An 18,399-nucleotide genomic window follows, 5' to 3' on the forward strand; every position below is an offset into this window, starting at 1 on the left:
CACACAATTAATATAAAAAAAGAAAAACTTCTGTACAGTGTACATTATTTGCTTGAAACATAATTGCTATTAAAAGTGGAAGGTATGTTAATTTGATTGGTTCCAATCAAACTCAACTGTAATAAAAAGTTAATAATAAGAATGTTTTTACAGTCCCTCACTTTGTAAGAAAAACTGCCTTACCCCATTAAAAGAACTGAACATCCAGTGTAATAATCCAGAATGAATTCTTACATCATTGTTAATTTGAATCCAAAATTAAAAAAAAAAAAATTCACTTTTTTTAAAATGATAACTGTACATGTACAGGTTATCTAGCTACAAGTTGGAATTATACACTGAGGAATGCCAGGGTGTGAATTGTTCTGTCAGGCTTTGAAAAAAACTGTTGTGGGCTGTATTGCCCTTTCTATAAATGTATTAACAGGCAAGCAGGAATGTTTTTTCGATTACCCATGTTTTATTATTAAATTGAGATATTTAAGGTAATCTTGTAATCCCTTGTACAAATATTAAGTTATCTTCTAAAATTTAGTAAGCATTGTCAAATAAATTGTCTAAATACTGAGACTATTAGTGCGCCCATTTAATTTCATTGTTTGATGCATTCCACTTTTGTCTCTCTCCCCTCAAAGCAGCTCTAGCGTGGTAAAAACAACAGGCCCCGCTAGTCAGGGGGAGGCTACCCAGCCAGGGTCAGGCAGGAGTTACCTGTACTGTATGCCTGTCAGAAGAAAGGAACTGGAATCTTAAGTCACAACAATAACATGCCAGCATGGCCCGACTGAACTATTCTGTAAGTTGTTCCACCGTGTTTTCATTGCTTATTATGAATTGAACTAATCTGTTTTAAGACGTTCAGGAAGAGGTGTAATTCTATAAACGTAATCAAATAGGAATTTGATTATCGTGTATTAGTGGTGTATTTTCTGTCTTTTTTTCAGGGTATTTGAGCTGTGACAGAAATACTGGCTGTGTTTGTTCAGCAGGGACCTGAATCATTCTTTCTCTCTCTCTCTCTCTGAGTCTCACTCTCTCAGCTATTTAGCTCTACTGGTCAGAGACAAGAGTTTAAATGCTATAAAAATGTCCATTGAACAACTATGTGTTTGTTGGTTTAAAAACAATTTTTTTTTAATGCTACTCCTATTACAGTTATAATCCAATTTCAATATAACATGGTACACAAGTAGTCTTAAAGACCACTAAGATACATAATAAATTATTCTATTTCTTACAAAATTTAATTTATTGTTTTTTGATTTCAATGAATGTTGTTGCCATGATTACTAGAAAAAGAACTTTTTTGAAATAGAAAAATCTTTCAAAAACACTACTCCTCCCACAGTTTTAGTCAGATTGTAATATAATTGGATTTACAAGTAGATCTCACTAAGAAACATGATTTATTATTACCTTTTGATTTTTATGAATGGGGTTGCCATGGTTACTAAAAGTGGGGATTATTTTGAAATTATTTCAAAACTCTACTCCTCTTACATGTACAGCTATAGACTTTAAATCCAATTTCCATGAAACTCAAACTGGGTACATAAGTTGCACAATTCTACTTTATTGGTTTTATTTCAAGAAAAGGAGTTACCATGGTTACCAAATATAGAAATTACTGTGAAATTCCTTCAGAACTCTACCGTGGCTCTTTTTAGCTCACCTCAACGAAGTTGGGGGGAGCTTATGTGATACCCTCGGCGTCGGCGTCGGTGTCGGCGTCGGCGTCCCAGGTTAAGGTTAAGTTTTTTGGAGCAGTTTTCTTTTTAATTACTTCTGTGTCCTATACTGATTAGACATGCATGGAAGATGGTTTTAGTGTGTTTTATTGTACCAGACAAAGTTTCAGATGCTGCAATTTCAGCAAAGGAATTACCAGGTTAATGTTTTTGGAGCAGGTTAACATTTTTGGTGCAGTTTTTGGTGTGGGTTTCATTTTCAAGTAACTATAAGCCCTATGTTGACCAAACTTGCATGGATGATACATCTAAGGATGCATACTACCGGGCTTGCTTTGGATGCTGAATCTGACCTACATTTTCTGGTTGAGTGAACAGGTTAAAGTTTTCGTGTAGGTTTCATTTCCAAGTAACTATAAGCCCTATGTTGACCAAACTTGCATGGATGATACATCTAAGGATGCATACTACCGGGCTTGCTTCGGATGCTGAATCTGACCTACATTATCCGGTTGAGTGAACAGGTTAAAGTTTTTGGTGCAGGTTTCATTTCCAAGTAACTATAAGCCCTATGTTGACCAAACTTGCATGGATGATACATCTAAGGATGCATACTAGGGGGCTTGCTTCGGATGCTGAATCTGACCTACATTTTCTGGTTGAGTGAACAGGTTAAAGTTCTTGGTGTAGGTTTCATTTCCAAGTAACTATAAGCCCTATGTTGACCAAACTTGCATGGATGATACATCTAAGGATGCATACTAGGGGGCTTGCTTCGGATGCTGAATCTGACCTACATTTTCCGGTTGAGTGAACAGGTTAAAGTTTTTGGTGCAGGTTTCATTTCCAAGTAACTATAAGCCCTATGTTGACCAAACTTGCATGGATGATACATCTAAGGATGCATACTACCGGGCTTGCTTTGGATGCTGAATCTGACCTCATTTTCCGGTTGAGTGAACAGGTTAAAGTTTTCGGTGTAGGTTTCATTTCCAAGTAACTATAAGCCCTATGTTGACCAAACTTGCATGGATGATACATCTAAGGATGCATACTAGGGGGCTTGCTTCGGATGCTGAATCTGACCTACATTTTCCAGTTGAGTGAACAGGTTAAAGTTTTTGGTGCAGGTTTCATTTCCAAGTAACTATAAGCCCTATGTTGACCAAACTTGCATGGATGATACATCTAAGGATGCACACTACCAGGCTTGCTTCGGATGCTGAATCTGACCTACATTTTCCGGTTGAGTGAATAGTTAAAAGTTTTTGGTGCAGGTTTCATTTCCAAGGAACTATGAGTTCTTTAATGACCAGTCTTGCATAGATGATACATCTAAGGATGCATACTTCCAGGCTTGCTTCGGATGCTGAATCTGACCTACTTTTTGTGGATGAGTGAAAATGTTAGTTTTGATGCATGTTTCATTTCCAATAAACTATGAGCCCTATAATGAGCAAACTTGCATGGATGATACATCTAAGGATGCACACTAATGGACTTGCTTCGGATGCTGAATTGGACATACATTTTTCAGATAATAGACAAGGTAAAAGTTATGGTTGCAGGTCTATTACCAAAAACTATAAGGCTTATATAACATTGTATAAACCAAACTTGCACAAATGCTGCATCAAGAGATGAAAACTCTCAAATTTGCTTCAGATGCTGGATTTTCATTACATTTTCATGAAGAAGAAGTAGTTTAAATTTTTTATGTAGGTCAATTTCAAAGTATCAGATCAAAATTGCTTTTAAAAATATTTTCATTTTTGGAATGTATACTTTTTGTTGGTTAATTGTGTGACTTTGCCTTACTTAAAGACAACATTCGTTGAGGTGAGCTCTGTAATCTCTGATTACCTATGTTTATAGTTTTGGTCTGATTTAAACAGCATTAAGATACATTACTATATATTTCCATTTCTTATTTTTGTCACTGTGATAACTCCTTGAAACTTATGCAGAGTTAATTTCTTGATAAACCTGCGGGAATGTAAATTAGGCAGGTCAAAAGGCCAGGAGCTAGGGAGGCCTAATCTGCATGCAAATCTTGTGCACATCTGTCTCTGTGTCTGACGCTAAGGATGCAAGATATGCATGAAAATCTTGTGCGGCTGCCTTTCTGTTTGGCGTCGGTGGGAGAGGGCTATGGAAATTGGCAAGGGAGTCTTCATGTAATTTAAATCTATGTCTACATTTTTAAAATATAAATCTACAATTTTATTTTTACAGTGAAATGGAAATATAAGGAATCAATGTCTAGTTCGTATAGTATGCCAGGGACATCAACGATAGTGGGAAACATGGGCATAATGGGCGAAAATTATCCCATGTTTCCCACTATTGTTGATGTCCCTGGCATACTATACGAACTAGACCGTGATTCCTTAAATGTATACTAGTATAGTTTAAGTGAACAGAATTCCCATGATACACTAAGAAACTTGATCTACATATTGAATTATGATGAACAGATGAAAAAGAAATTATTTCCCAAAAGGTTAACTCTTCTACAATGAAATTAAACTTGACAATAAAAGATGTATTATACCATGATGTATCATTAATTTATTAAATTATTATATGCATGTATTACTGTTGCCATAGTTTCAATTGCTACTTTTCTATAATTCATTGAATATACAAATAACAGTAGAGCTACAGTGTCAGCAGAGACTTTTCTTACCTTTGGTTATAGGTCTCTTATATTACATTAGTCATTTGAATGAATATTTTTTTTTATAAAATGTTTTCAGTATTTCATTTGACAGCTATATTAAAGATGTAGAATTTACTCTTCAAAGTCTAGAAAGTAGAAACTTTTTAACCAAACCATTGCCAACTGTGATGAGAACGAAAAAAATTATTACAGAAATATGTGCCTGTGGTTTTTTAGCCAAAAAAAAGTTATTTTTAATTTTAAAAAAGTACATTAAATCCCTACAAAATGGCCTGTTCACCTAAACAAGAGGCCTTGAGTCCGTGCTGCTCACCTGTGTGTCAAGAGTTTTCTCGGGTGAGGACCAACTCATGTCAACTAGGACTGATGCTAATGGAATGTTTCGGGAGAATTTTAAGGAACCAGGGAAATCTCAAAATTTCTATACATGTATATACCTTGAATACCTTCAATTAAGATGCTTAATGATAAATTAGCTTATAATGTTTCACGGAATAAGTTGAAATTTTTATTCTAGACACACCCGGGAGGAGGAGGGGGGGTAGCAATAGATTACCCGCATTTACTTAGGTGGCGTAAAAAGCCTAGATTTTCTTTCTCAAACCTTCTTTTAGCTAAAAGATATGCAAAGTACTATTATTTCTTGAATGAGGCCAGTCATTCAACTAATAAGGAAATATTATGTTAAAAATCTCCGATTCGATACAATATCAGAACTTTACCAATGTTTAACGTTGGGTTGGTGGGTTATTGCTTTGGCAAACGTCTCGTTGTTCAGATTTTACAATGTGTTAATTCCGAATTGTTTCATCCCCAATTTCATTTAGCGTTTATTATTGTCTAGATAATGAAGACTTGCTTCAGATTTGTACACTTAAATAGTTTTAATGCGATTTGCCATTAAATCCTTATCACTGTTTTCGCTGTGTTGATAACTCGAGTGCAACACGTTAATTTTTATCAGCCTCTCGGCATGGTTGAACGAACACGCTCGAATTGTGGGATTAAGAAAAGATATTGTCATAAAAGTTTTAGTGATGCACCTCGTCAAATTCCTATCTTCGTTCAGAGCGATTGTATCTATACCTTTTTTTTCCTTACCACCACGAATGGCCGGCTATCATGTTTTATGGACATTAATACGTGTAACGTGACAATAGCTAACTTCCGGTGTTTAAACGAATGGAGATCTTCTAAACATATTTTTTACTTCTCAGACGATTGTATCAAATATCTCCAAATTTACTTTCTAGTATCAAGTTCGTCTTTGCATTACACGCGGCCGTATGTTCTTTGTGATGCGCTGAAGTGTTTGAGTGAAAATGTGAGAAAAGGGTAAAACTAGAGATCTTGGGTTGTCGTGACTTAATTTATAAAACTGTGAATCAGAAATTAAACACCTTAGAATATAAAAAGTAAAGCAATAGGCCTGAATAAAAGAAAAATGTAAAGTAATTTAAGTTTGCACAGCTTTTTAACCCTATTTAAGGAAAGCTCTGATGACAAAAACGTAACTTTCTTAGAAACGGATGTTTGGGGGTGGGGGTCATCATCTAATGCAGAGATAGTCTGGATCCCCAATTGTCTAGAGAAAGAAGATGAGCGACGGAACACATTTGAAAATACTTATACTTTAAAAAATAAATGATTGATCCTCTGGAATACGAGCGTGTTTAATCTAAGAGAAAATGATTTCAATAAAACATCGTCGCACACAAGAAAACTATATTGGGGGTTGGTTGGATTTCACTGCGATAAAGTTGGCTTCTGAAATACAAGAAATTGTTCCTTCTTTTGTAATACTTCGAACTCCCCTATTTCAAAATGATATTGATTTCTATAAGAGTACATAAATATCTTGAATTCTCATTCAATTTCAATTGTAAAGCCCACCCCCATACAAGAAATATTTCTTCTTTAAAATATTTCTTAGTGAATATATGTTGATAAGGATCTCTTCAAAACAGTTAGGCCTGAACGTAAGAAGGCTCAAGCAATTTCGAACTTTTTTCAGGGGGGGGGGGGGGGGGGGGGGTGGACATAAAATTGCGTTTTCTATAGAATAACTTAATTTATATCTTAGACAGGATTTTTTTTTAAAGATAGTGCACGTACAAAACTGCAAGTATTTTGGCAAAGGTCTGGAACTAGACTTGATTGGGTTCAAAGGTTTACGGTTACTCAAGCAATAAAAGATTTTACTATAAAAATTGATTTCCGAGATCCCTGACAAAGGCTCGTTTATAAAAGACATCAACACGCGACGCTGACTTCTGACGGGGATTTGATAAACAGGACACGAATGGTGGAAGGTTCGTATGGTATTATTAATTAATAAAGTGATCATCTTAATGATAAAACACGACAGAGTTCGTGCGGCGTCAACCCAGTGCACTGTCATCAATCATACAGCCCTTGCATATCATTACAAGCAATGATCGATATGACAAACGGGCACCTGTCCAGGACAAAGAGAGGCAACTCTAACTTACAAACCCAGGCTTGGATGGTAAAGAACGACAACCCATGGTTAAGTTACGATGGGATGATATTTGTGAAGAATGACAAGATCTTTCATATAGAGTTTTCTGATTCTATTAAAAAAAAATCTATTTCGTATAGAATATATCCTTTGCGTAAAGTATTTCGCATGGAAAGTGCAATTCAGTGTAGGCATAATTTGTGTTTAAACTGGATATTAATATTTCCATTGTGTTCTGGAAGTAATGCGTGTACATTATGCGATTTTTCGTGTCATTTTTCATGTAAATCGTTGCTTGAAAATAACGGTATATTTTTGCACTCTGAGCATCAATAAATATACATGCTCTTGCTTGAACCACAATTAAACGTCGCGCCAGAGTTTAGCAGAATTAGAGCATAAGTGGCGGAGTACGGAGTTAATCCTTGCGTAACGGGTTCGAATTCCACGGTGGGACGCGTGACCAGTCCATCGGAGACCCTATAAACCGATCGAGGCCAAGATCCTTCACTACTCTTAGTCTGTAAGTGATGAGTACAGCTCCCAAGGCAACTAGTGGGTTAGATTCTCAATGAGAGTGAAAAATCGAGAAGGGACGAGAAACAAAGAAAACCTATCCTAAACTCCAGTCATAAATTCCTCTTGAGGGGAGGGGGGTGCTATTAATACTCATCATTAAAATTGGAGAAAACTTTCTGTTCACGCATTTTATATACTTGTACCTTGAATGCAAGATGCTGAGAATTTGATCATATTTATATTTAAGGGAAAACATCTTTGGAGAAAACTATATAGCATATGATTTATTTTTTATTTTGTATACTAGTAGTTTAAAGCCGAGTCGGTAATATTTCAGCCATATTTTATGAAATTTGGAGATAATGATCAGTAACCAAGTACAAATATTTATTTAAACCATGCAGATTGGGAGCAACACAAATATGGCCCTCTAATAACATCAGAGGTGGGATCGGGTGCCTTGGAGGGATAAAAAGCCCATGTCGACCGTCCACTCCGTGTGATTCTTGTCATGATCGAACAAGCTAAAAAATCTGTAGAACAATTCAGTGGGAAATTACAGCTTGACAAATAGTATGAAAAACGTGAGTCTGCATATTCAGCTGAATGGTGGATTGCATTTGTTGATAAATCATTGACATTTACAGAACTTAAGAAATGTTGATATCCTTGTGTCATCAACTTGTTTGCCAATAGCTTGCCTGGTAAGAACTTGGTATCACAGTCTAAATCATTTATTTATAACATATATATAAATGTTTGTTTCCATATTTCATTATTAATTTTTTGAATATTTTTTTAGACTTCTGGAGAAATCACAGGAACAAGAAGGCTTTCTTCGTTCTTTTATAGAATAGAATAGAATAGAATTTATTACCAATCAGGGCCCATTAGGCATAAACATATAACATATATAATTACATATAAACATAATATTAAAGTAATAGACAGAATACAACATGTGGTGAAGAGCAATTCTTCTATTAAGTATATATATATATATATACTGATATATATGTTGGTGGCAATTTAAGTTTCATATACAGACATACAAATCTAAAATATTGAAGACTTCTTATAGTTGACTTACATGTTAATATTTTCAGTCAAATGCATGTAATCACCAAGCATGAATATATCTGATGTTATGTGGGGAAGAAAGGGGGTTCATTATACCTGAATAAATATCAAAGGTTGCATTACCGAGTCCGCACTGAATTATTGACAAAACTTAAGGAGATGCGTTTCAAAGGATTTTTCTGCGTAGTAACCAAGTAAAATTCAAAAGCAAGGTTTTATATGATGTAATTATAACAAAATTTTACCTACCCTGAAGAGGGTGTGGTTCCGCTCCCCGGGTGAACTCGGATCCGCCCCGGTGTTTATTCCAGCTGGAAGCTTTAATCCGCAGACGATCAGTGACCGGACTGTCGTCTGCGACATCAGATGATGATGTGCTCCAATCAGAGGAAGCCAGGAGCTATCGATTCCGTGCAGCGTCTTACTGCAGCCAGCCAGATTAGCAGAAAACAAACAGAGATATTAATTTTCCTGGCATTTTCTAAATTTTATTATTAAGCTTGCGAACAGAAAGTGCATCTTCAAACCAAGGTTGTTTTTAAACTGTTGGTTTCTGTCATGAACAATAGGCTTCGGTAGTTGGAGGTTTATATTGGTCACCGCCTTTCTGCCGTTTTACAAACCTTCATCAAAGACTTAGTCTCTCAGATTCCAATATTGGAGTTGATTTCAGATATATAACAGGGTAGGGGTCGTGTGTGCACAGCTGTACTTTTTGTTGCCATCACATACCAGAACTGTGTTTTATCTCGAATCCTTCTTAAGATCAAACACTCGTTACAATCAATGGCTTACTTTGATTCTTTTAACTGTTCGTCTGTTTAACGATCATTTACAAACTTTACATTTTGTGACGAGTTGAAATGAAGGTTAGAGCTAAGATAGTCTTATATAGACAAAGGGTATTGTAAAATTCAGTACATTATATATATAATGTATAATGTCCTTTCTTGGTACATAAACCTTCCGCTCACATGATATGAAATGTTGCTTGAACCTTAATGATTTTCCAAAAGAAATGTACTTTATAGGTAAAATACAAACAATTATAGTATAATTTGCGGGCAAAATTAGACCCCAAAAAAAACTCTTCAACTCAGCAAATCTATGAAGGAATGATATTTTCTGCTATTAAGAGTTATCTCTCTTATCAGAGTATCGACGAACCTTAAAAGATACTTCAAATAAGCTTCATATCCATGCACAGGCGCCCGTGTGGCACAGTATTTAGAGCGTTTGCTCTAGAGTCGAGAAGGAAGGAGTTGATCCATTTGGCCTCAGGCAAACAATTTGGTTCTTGGGTCCGACAAAACGCATGTTGCCCTCAAACTGTATGATGGCATGTGCTCTGTGACATACAACATAGAAATAATATGACATTAATCTTGACTTTTTCTCATAATTGAATCTTTAATGAATTAATAAAAGTTTATGTGACCAATTTTCATCACATGGTTTCATTGTGAGAAGCTGGTAAACAAGGGCTATTCGAGACACGGCATTAAAAATGAGGAGTAATTATAAAGAATCAGTAAACTAGAGTGAAATTAAACGCTTCATTAAAGCTGCTGTAAAACTTGTTAACAATCCCAAAGAAATATTCACTGAAATATGTAACATTTACAGCAACTATTATCTGTTTCTATGACTGTTGTAGTCACATGAGCAGGTGGATTTCAATGAACAGCAAGAGGTGTTTGTACACTGATGCCCCGTATGGCAATATATAGCGAAGATTAAACTTTTCGAAAATGCAAACTCACTGCATGGAAATACAATTCTGAAATATGAAAGTAGGCCAAGGTTAAAGTTTTTTTCATAAGTACGGAAATATCCAAGGTCTACGTCAAAAGATCAAGGTAATTGGTATCCAATGAAAGGTCTTGCCACAAAAAATAAATACTAGTATGTAAAGTATGAAAGCATTAGTCCTAACCCTTCAAAAATATGGCCAAGGTTTAAAATTTTAAAAATTGAGGAAAATTCCAGGATCAAAGGTCTTGTTATCAAATGAAAGGTCTTGTCACAAGGATTCAATATCTAACGAATGAAAGCACTAGCCTTAATTAACCTTTTAAAAGTTTTGGTCAAGGTTTGCTTTCTAAAAGTAAGTCAGACTCCAAGGTCAAAGTTCCTGGTATCCAATGAAAGGCCTTGCCACAAGGATGAAGTACATGTATGTAAAGTATGAAAGCATTAATCCTAACCTTGAAAAGTTTTGGACAAGGTTTGCTTTTTAAAAGTAGGTCAAAGGGTCAAAGTTCGTGGTATCCTCATCAAGTTTTGTTTTTTTTTAAGTATGTCAAAACTCCAAGAACAAAGGGTCAAAGTTTTTGGTATCCAATGAAGGGTCTTCTCACAAGGATTACATACATGTATGTAAAGTATGAAAGTCCTATCCCTTACCGTTCAAAAGTTTTAAAGTTTTTTCATTCATGACCAAGGTTAAAGGTCTTGTCTTTTGAACGCTAATGGCTAGTGCTCTCATGCTTCATATATGTAATCCTTGTGAGAAGACCCTCCATTGGATACCAAGAACTTTGACCCTTTGACCTTGAAGTTTGACATACTGTATACAGGGTTATTTTCGCCATGTGTCATTTTCGTCCTTTTGTGTTTGCGGACAATTTAGCCCCGTTTTAAATTCGCCCAGTCATAGTTCTGTTTAAGAAATTGTGCTGTGTAATTTGAGTTCGCCCCGTTTTAAATTCGCCCAATCAAGAAAGGGGCGAAAATAAAACGGGGGCGAAAATTTTCCTGTATACAGTACTTTAAAAAAACTTGATCATATCTTTTGAAGGGTTAGGGCTAGTGCTTTCACAATTTTCATATTTAATCATTGTGACAAGACTTCATTTGATATCAAGAATTATACACCTTGACCTTGGAGTTAGACCTACTTTTTAAAATTGGTAACCTTGGCCATAACTTTTGAAGTTGTTAAGGCTAGGAATTCCATACTTCACATATGTATTCTTTGTAGCAAGACCTTTCATTGGATACTAATTACCTTGACCTTGGAAATTTCCGTACTTGAAAAACCTTTAACCTTGGCCAATTTTCGTATTTCACGATTGTATTTTCAATGTGAATACCCTACTTGGATACCAATATATTAGATTTGGATATAAAAAATTTTAATCTTCGCTATGTTGCCATACGGGGGCATCAGTTTTCTCATACACATCTTGTTTAGAAATATTTTCAAATGCTACACTAACCAAGGATATGGAATCTACACAAACCAAGGATGCTTTCTATGGCACGCCAAATTCACAAAAATGAGATAAACCTAGTTTTACATTTGATAAACTAGGTTTATCGACTGTAAACTATAGTTTACAAACCGTAAACCATAGTTAACGATTCGTTAAATATTATGGCACGCCAAATTCACAAAAATGAGATAAACCTAGTTTCACAATTGATAAACTAGGTTTATCGACTGTAAACTATAGTTTACAAACCGTAAACTATAGTTAACGATTCGTTAAGTATAGTTAACGATTCGTGAAGTATAGTTTTCATCTGTAAAACTATATTTAACGGTTGTTAACTATAGTTTACGAATGATAATCTAAGTTTATCTGTCTGTAATAAAACGTTAACAATAGATTTTGTTGATAAACATAGATTCACGTCTGTAACTATAATTTACGATCGTTAACTATAGTTAAGAGTTGTTAATCATAATTTCACAAATCGTGAAACTATATTTATCAGATCGTTAACTATAGTTAACGGTTTGTAAACTATAGTTTACAAATCGTGAAACTGAATTTATCAGATAATCTATGTTTTGCAATCGCAAATGATAGTTTTCGGTGTTAAGTATAGTTTACGGTTGTGAAACATAGATTATCGGGTTAACTATAGTTTACAGATGTAAAATATAGATTAACGTTGTTAACTATAGTTTACAGTCCGTGAACTATAGTTTACAACCGATAAACCTAGTTTATCGATTGTGAAACTATGATTATCTCATTTTTGTGAATTTGGCGTGCCATAAAGTATAGTTAACGATTCGTTAAGTATAGTTTTCATCTGTAAAACTATATTTAACGGTTGTTAACTATAGTTTACGAATGATAATCTAAGTTTATCTGTCTGTAATAAAACGTTAACAATAGATTTTGTTGATAAACATAGATTCACGTTTGTAAACTATAGTTTACAATCGTAAACTATAGTTCAGAGTTGTTAATCATAGTTTCACAAATCGTGAAACTATATTTATCAGATCGTTAACTATAGTTAACGGTTTGTAAACTATAGTTTACAAATCGTGAAACTGTATTTATCAGATAATCTATGTTTTGCAATCGCAAATGATTGTTTTCGGTGTTAAGTATAGTTTACGGTTGTGAAACATAGATTATCGCGTTAACTATGGTTTACAGATGTAAAATATAGATTAACGTTGTTAACTATAGTTAACAGTCCGTAAACTATAGTTTACAACCGATAAACCCAGTTTATCGGTTGTGAAACTATGATTAGCTCATTTTTGTGAATTTGGCGTGCCATAGCTTTCACATAAGTTTCAGCTTTTCTGGTCCACTGATTCTCGACAAGAAAATTTTTTTTATTTATTTTAATGTTAAACTTGGACAGGGAATCGAACCCGGGACCCTGGCATCTCCAGTGCTTTACCAACTGAGCTATCCAGACCGACATCTACGGTACAAACCATTAAATTTCTATACTGTTATAGTCCTATGAACGGGGTCATGCTACATTACTCCAAGTTTCTTCCAAATTTAACTTTTAGCTTTTCTGGCCAATTGGTTCTTGAGAAGATTTCTAAATATGTATGCACCCGTAAACGAAGTTTTGAAAGGTATATAGCTTTTGTCTTGTCCGTACGTCTGTCTGTCTATCTGTATCCGCAAAAACTTTAACGAAGCCCATAATTTTTTATTTAAGGAGGCTCATTACACCACTTTTTGATGACGTACTACACAAAAAATTAAACCTCCATTGTGTCGACCGGTTTGCTCAGAGGACGAGTTGTATAGGTACCTCTATAATATGACCCTGACCTTTAAAACGCTTTAAAAATAGATGAAACATGCGGTGTTGTAAACAGTGAAAACAAAATAACGGATTCATTATGCATAAACCAAGAAGAATTGCTTTTAGGCAGAAACAAAAGAAAGCAACAGTCAAATCTTCGCCAAACAAGTAATGTCAATTTCATAGCCATGCATGCAGTGAACTCTATCAATCACTGACATGTATGTATGGAGGAAATTCGAGTTAAAATCTACAACCTTGTTGAAATTAAAATTTTATTTAATTGCGCTATATATTGTGTTGATGTTAATTTATATATTTGTTTTATTGATTTAAATGTATACTCTGGCAATTTAAAGCTTTATTCTGAATTTTAGATGTAATGTCAAACGTTCCATAGTGTTTTGAGTCTTGGCTAATTAGGAAAGATAACTCTTGAAAGTGGACTTTTTATACCAATATTTTTTAAATTGGATTTTTCATTTCGTTTAAACTTTCTTCATTCAATTTGACACATGTAATTCATTGAAATACATTCCTTGTCTCTTCAGAACACATTTTTTAAATGTTTTATGCATAGATAAAAAAGATAATGACATTAATTGTTTTCTAGGAGAAAATTATTTTTTCTAATAAAATTATGATTAGGTATTATGAGGTATTTTCACTTTGTGTACTTTTCTTAAGAAGATGCCCATCATTTGACACTGAAAGTTCTGAAATTCTGTGAATAATAAACCTGAAATAAAACATTTCACTAAAATAAAACAAAAACTAAAAAATTCTATAAAAAATATTTATGATATCAATACCCCCATCTGGATATTTGACATCTACATTATAAGTGGTGCTGTACTGAAATCTAAAATAAACTGTGGATGTAATGAGCCACCTTAATGGAGCTATGACTTTCATATTTCATATGTGTATTCCTTGTGACAATTCCCTTCTTTAACACAAAAATTCCAAACTTTTACTTTGGCCATATCATTTGAACAGTAGATACCAGGGCTTTTATACTTCATATATGTATTTTTTGTGGCAAGACCTTTCATTGAGGACCAATAACTTTGACCTTTTGACCTTGGAGATTTCAGTACTTGTGAAAAAACTTTAACCTTGGTCATAACTTTTGAACGGTAACAGCTAGGGCTTTCATACTTCACATATGTTATCCTTGTGAGAAGAACTTTCATTGAATATCAAGAACCTTGACCTTGGAGTTTGACCTACTTTTTACATACAACATTGGCCATAGCTGCAGAACTGTAGCTCTCCGAAAAATATATTGATAGACCGGAGAGCTACAGTGCCATCCATTGAAAAAAACTCTTTATTTATTGCGAACAAAAGGTTGTGCATGTGTATGGACTGATTCTTCCAAATTCTTACCTAAAAAAACATTAGATTTTAAAAAAATTCGTACGTACTCCTCTATCAAGCACTTTGATAGCTGACATCTACACGAAGCGTGTTGGGCCGAATTATCTTGCAAACCAAAATGACAGTATAAACAGACGAAATTTTCGATGATCTCGATTTCAGGACCAGGAGGGCTATAAACAACAACAATAAGGTATGCTTTGTTGTGGAAAAAGTGAGTTGTGTTAGGAATACACGGTTAGTAATATTTTGAGATTATAGTTTTAAAAATATGGAGAAATCGATAAACATTGCACTTTTTTGCGCGCAATAAATATACAGGTTTTTTTTCAATGGGTGGCATTGTAGCTCTCCGGTCTGTCAAATTATAATTTTTCGGGGAGCTACAGATCTGCAGCTACGTTGGCCATAATTTTTGAAGGGTTATAACTAAGGCTTTCATCTTAATCATATTAATCCTTGTGACAAGACCTAAGTCACCTTTCATTTGATATCAGGATTGAACCTTGAAGTTTGACACAAAAAATCCAAACTTTTACTTTGGTCCTAATTTTTAAACGGTAGATACTAAGAATTTCACATTTCAAATATCAATTCTTTGTGGCAAGACCTTTCTATTGAAACAAATAATTTTGATCTTGACCTTGGACATTTCTGTATTTACGAGAAAACTTTAACTTTGGTCATAACTTTTGAATTGTAAGGGCTAGGGCTTTCAAACTTCACATATGTAATCCTTGTGAGAAGACCTTTCATTGGATATCAACACTTTTAACCCTTTGAGCTTGGATTTTGACCTACTTTTTACAAAATTTAACCTTGGCTATAACTTTTGAAGATAAGGGCCAGCACTTTTATACTTCCCCATGCAATCTTTAAGACAAGCTTAGAAACCAACAACCTTGACCCTTTGACCTTGACACCGGAGTTTGTCCTACCTTTAAAAGGGTAACCTTGGTCATAATTTTTAACAGTGCTTTGGTTATATGAAAAGGCCTTACTTTAGGTACCAACATATTTGATCTGCATTTGAGAAAGCTTAACATTTGCTATGTTACCATACGGGGGCATCAGTGTTTCATAAACACATCTTGTTTTCAATGTAAAACTTGGATTCCCTATTGTGACCTGCCCTACCTCTGGGGTCATGATTTTTATAATTTAGAATCTACACTGGTTCTTGAAAAGAAGATTTTAAAAGATTTTTATGCGCCGAGATCGATAGATCCGGGGCGTATATTGTTTTTTCTCCTGTCTGTCTGTTTGTCTGTCACTTTTAACCTTTGCAATAAAATTTGAACCTTGAGAGATAGAAACTTCATATTTGGTATGCATACTCCACTAATTAAGCTCTTTCAAATGAACCAATTGCAAGGTCAATAACCATGTGATCTTGACTGTGACCTTTATGCTAAAGATAGCTTTTTGTGTGCAAACTTTAACTTTTGCTATAACTTTTGAACCATGAAAGAAAGAGACTTCATATTTGGTATGCATACTCCACTATAAGTCTCTTCCAAATGACACCAAGGTCAATGACCCTGTGACCTTGACTCTGACCTATAAGCTAAAAATACCCTTTTCAAACTTTCACCAGAACTTTTGAATCATACATGTATGTGATAGAGACTTCATATTTAGTATGCATACTCCACAAATTAAGCTCTTTCAAAACCACCAGGTCAATTTCTGACCTCGACTGACCTACATGCTAAAAATAGCTTTTGAATCATATATGAGATAGACTTCATAGTTGCTATGCATAGTCCACTACTTCAGTTCTTTCAAATGACTCGAAGGTCTATGACCTTGTGACCTTGACTGTGACTTATAAATTGTTTAGTAGTTTAGTACGTTATAGATGTTAAATTTTCATGGTGTTTTTGAATTCATGGGACTCCTATGCTAAAAATAGCTTTCTCGAACTTTGTTGCCACCGGGCGCATAGTGTTTCACAAACACATCTTGTTCCTAGCTTTGTGTTTCAATGCAAAACCTGGATGCCCCATTGTGATCCCATCCAACTAGGATGCTTCAACACAAGTTTAAGCTTTTTTGGCCCAGTGGTTCTTAAAGATTTTCCAATAATTTTGTCTTTTCTTTATTACACCCCCCTTGTAAAGATTTTAAAAGTATTTTTCCCAGAAAAGCTGAAACTTGTGTTGAAGCATCCTGGGGTAGTGTAGATTCTAAATAGTTGAATTCATTACCCCAGGGGGTAGGACAGGTCCATAATAGAGAATCTACATGGTTGAAATATATTGGGAAAATCTGTTAAAATCTTCTTCACAAGTCATAAAAGCTGCTTCCACATGAGTTTCAGCTTCTCTCGCCCAGTTGTTCCTGAATTTTTTAAAAATTTCAATGTAAAACTTGGATTTCCTGATGTTGTCCCGCCCTTTCCCCTGGAGTCATGGCTTTAACAATTTAGAATCTACACTATCCCAGGATGCTTCCACATAAGTTTCAGCTTTTCTGGACCAGTGGTTTTTGAGAAGATTTTCAAAATTTTTTCCCCATTTACTACCATGTAAAACTTAGATTCCCTTTTTTGCCCCACCCGGGGGTGTCCATCGTCGCAAACCACGGCCATAATTTACAATCCTCTTCGAGCTTTACGCGGACTCCGGACCGTGGCTTGAGACGATGAGGTGTCATGATTTGAACAATTCATAATCTATGCTATGCCATGATGTTTCCATTTAAGTACATGTATCAGCTTTTCTGGCAAAGTAGTTCTTGAGAAGATTTTTAAGGGTTTTTCCCCATATACAAGTACTTCAATGTATAACTTGGATTATTGTGGCCCCGTCCAACCCCAGGGAGACATGAATTGAATCTACACTATCCCAGGATGCTTACACAAAATGTTAAGTTTCAGCTTTTCTAGCTCAGTGGTTCTTGAGAAGATTTTTTACTGACCCCAACCTATTTTTGTATTTTCTTGATTATCTTTCCTTGGAAGGGGACTTGGCTCTTTAGTTTTACTATTTTGCTTTGTATCAAGTTTAGTCAAAATTCTTGAAATGTGAAAAGTTGACAGACGGACAACGGGTGATCAGATGAGCTCACTTAAATGAGCTTTCAGCTCAGGTGAGCTAAAATAACTGAAAATCCAATTTAGAAACTTTTGTCACTTGTAGATTCAACTCAGGTACCGTATGTCTTTAATATGAAAACAGTCAGGTCACCCTGAATTTGACCTTCAATTCAACAATCTTCACTGTGAGTTGCCTGCATGGTGCAGCGGTTAGAGCATCTGCTCTAGAGTCGCAGGGTAAGTTGATCATTACATCGTGGGTTTGAGTCCCAGTGTGGGACGTGGAGACCGGTCCTTCAGATCAGACCGTATAAATCCAGGTTTTATGTCATAGTAGGTGCTGGAACAAAAAAGATCTCTCCCTGATCAATGGCCCTTAGTGCTGAGTTTTGCAGCTATCCACCGGCAAGTGGTGGAGTCTCCATATAAGTAAAAAAAATTCTCGAGAGGGATGTTCAATATACAATCTCAATCAACAATCAACACTGAGAGAGTCAGACTCTGA

The 18,399-nt window shown here is 35.1% G+C and overlaps 1 protein-coding gene across 1 annotated transcript in view; it reads right to left on the reverse strand.

Moving 5' to 3' along the window:
• LOC134281287 (delta-like protein 1) overlaps positions 1–8,825 on the reverse strand; it is a 58,775-nt gene extending 49,950 nt beyond the window's left edge. The window contains exon 1 of the mRNA XM_062763768.1: positions 8,702–8,825. The gene's annotated coding sequence lies outside the window, so the exon portion shown is untranslated. The remainder of the gene's footprint in view (positions 1–8,701) is intronic.
• Between the last annotated feature and the right edge of the window lie 9,574 nt (positions 8,826–18,399).

Source organism: Saccostrea cucullata, unplaced genomic scaffold (genome assembly GCF_032062105.1).
Source record: "Saccostrea cucullata isolate Sc308-1 unplaced genomic scaffold, CSIRO_AGI_Scuc_v1 ctg214, whole genome shotgun sequence".
In the NCBI taxonomy this organism is placed as follows: Eukaryota; Metazoa; Mollusca; class Bivalvia; order Ostreida; family Ostreidae; genus Saccostrea; species Saccostrea cuccullata.